At 50.6% G+C, this 2,239-nt stretch overlaps 1 non-coding gene across 1 annotated transcript; it reads left to right on the plus strand.

Moving 5' to 3' along the window:
- The first annotated feature begins 1,033 nt into the window (after window positions 1-1,033).
- TRNAS-GCU (transfer RNA serine (anticodon GCU)) lies at window positions 1,034-1,115 on the plus strand. The gene has a single exon. It is a non-coding gene; the product is annotated as a tRNA-Ser (tRNA).
- The last annotated feature ends 1,124 nt before the right edge of the window (window positions 1,116-2,239 follow it).

A 2,239-nucleotide genomic window follows, 5' to 3' on the forward strand; every position in this document is an offset into this window, starting at 1 on the left:
CCTTTCCCGTTCTTTAACTTAATCACATCTGCAACATGCCTTTTGTCGTTGCAACCTATTCACAGGTTCTAAGGATAAAGATGTGGGTATCTTGGTGGTGCCTGGTGGTGGTGGGCGCTCATTCAGATCACTGCTGGCGGTTCTGTGGAGAATAAAGGGAGAGAACAAGGGCGGTAGCAGCAGGGAGGTAGGGAGGCTGCCAGCAGTCACGTGGCAGGATTCTGGATGGTTTGGGAGGGTAGAGCTGCCACGATTTGCCCGATCGTATGGGGGGGTATGACAGGAGGAAAGGACCCAGAGGTCACTGAGTGACCTAACACCTTCCCCTTCAGAGTTCTTGCCCTATGTGATTGTGTTCGTTTAGCCCCCCAGTGTGTGAAGCTGACAGTACTGGTGGTGAAGGGCCCACACCTGTCCTGTTCCCTACTATTTCCCCACATCCAGGAGGATGGAACACAGCCATATAGAGCCATTACTATAGCCAGGCACTTTACATAATCCCACTTAATCAGATTACCCCAAGGAGTGGTACTAATTAAGGAAATGGAAGCCCAGGGAAATTAAATGACCTGTGCTAGTTACGAGTAGAATTCCCCTTTGATCCCTACTGCCTACATGAATGAATTCATTCAAATGAAACAAAAACTCGGGTGTAGTTAACGATGCTGACAGCATAAGGAATGAGAGATGGGGGAAAGGGCAAGGGCTTGTAAGTCTTTCAAGATTTTAGCCATAGAAAAACCATGGCAAAAAAAATAGCCAAAGTAACAATTCGAACATTATAGTCAATCTCAGCTGTGGTTTGGATGCTGTGATGAGAGAAGCAGGCCCTAATTTCAGAAACATTTGCTGACCACTCTGGAGCCAGAGAAGAGAAAAACAGATGACATCAGGCAGCCTGTGGCGATGCAAACACTCCTGCCAGAGAATGAAGTGGGTGGGGGGAGAGTTAGTCTCCCTTTAGTCCCAATCACTTTATTAGCCAGGAGATTTGAGGTATTTTTTCCCTCTTCCTGAGCCACCTCTTCAGAGAGACGAGGTGGCCGAGTGGTTAAGGCGATGGACTGCTAATCCATTGTGCTCTGCATGCGTGGGTTCGAATCCCATCCTCGTCGAATCTTCTGTGGCCCCACGCTACTGTGGGAGTGGAATTTTAGCATTCTGCTAATAGCCATTCGATAGGAGAAAGCTTTTTTTTAAAAAAAACAAAACCTGAGCCACCTCTTCTGTGTAAAGGCCTTCTCTCTCTCATAGGTTGTGGGAACTAGATTCAGTCGTTCAACAAATGCACATCACCCACTATGTGCCCGCACTGCTCGGGGCACCAGGGACGTGTCGCCAAGCCAGCAATGCTGGCCCTCGTGGAGGAGCGTTAAAGGGAAGAGCCGAGCGACACCGTCCAGAACAGAAGAGGATTCCCAGAGGAGAACTGGGAAGAAAGCTAAAGCAGAGTAGGGGTTATAGCCCTGCTGGAGGAGGTAACATTAGACAGAGATAGGAATAAAAGGAGAGAGCAAGCTAACCAGACTGCGGGGCAAAGCCAATCCACACAGGAAGCACAGGATTTTGTAGGCTAGTCCCTGAGGCAGGTGCGAGCCAGACTAACGCAGGCCTTGCAGGTCAGGGCAAAGGGTGGGCAAGAATTATGTGGTGATGGTGTTAGGTCTCTCTCTCCTGGCTAGATTACAGCCTCGGTCCTTGGCTCCACGCGAGAAAAAGAATTCACCCTGGAGCCGGGCTCATGATCCAAGTAAATTTAATGAGAGTTAAAAGAAGCTTCAGGTTTTACAGGCGGCACCCATAGGATTCCTTTGACCATGCGGCCTGGCAGAGACTGCTCAGGGTCACGCAAGGATCTCTCTCCCAAGTTTCCTCCCACGAAGACGACCAGACAAGACAAGCCAAGACAAGCCCCCTCTCCCTCCCGGTTCCTGCCTTTTCAAGGATTCCGGGGGGAGGTGTGGCGAACCACCCCAGGTCGATCCCATTGGCTGAATTGCAATCACCTGGCCCAGGTGGGCTGCTCCAGGTTTAACACCCATCCGTGCCCACTTGCGGGAAAAACTGAGGCTTTGGCCTATGTTGGCTCTCCTGGGCATGCGTCAATGGACAATGGGGGGGGGGGAGGACAAAATATGCAGAAAGAAATACAAATGAATCAATGCATAACCCGGGCTTAGGTGGCACCTTGGCACACATAGGCCCTGGAGATCCCAGGGTCTGGCAACTGGGAGGTACC

This window comes from Tenrec ecaudatus, chromosome 8 (genome assembly GCF_050624435.1).
Source record: "Tenrec ecaudatus isolate mTenEca1 chromosome 8, mTenEca1.hap1, whole genome shotgun sequence".
NCBI lineage: Eukaryota > Metazoa > Chordata > Mammalia > Afrosoricida > Tenrecidae > Tenrec > Tenrec ecaudatus.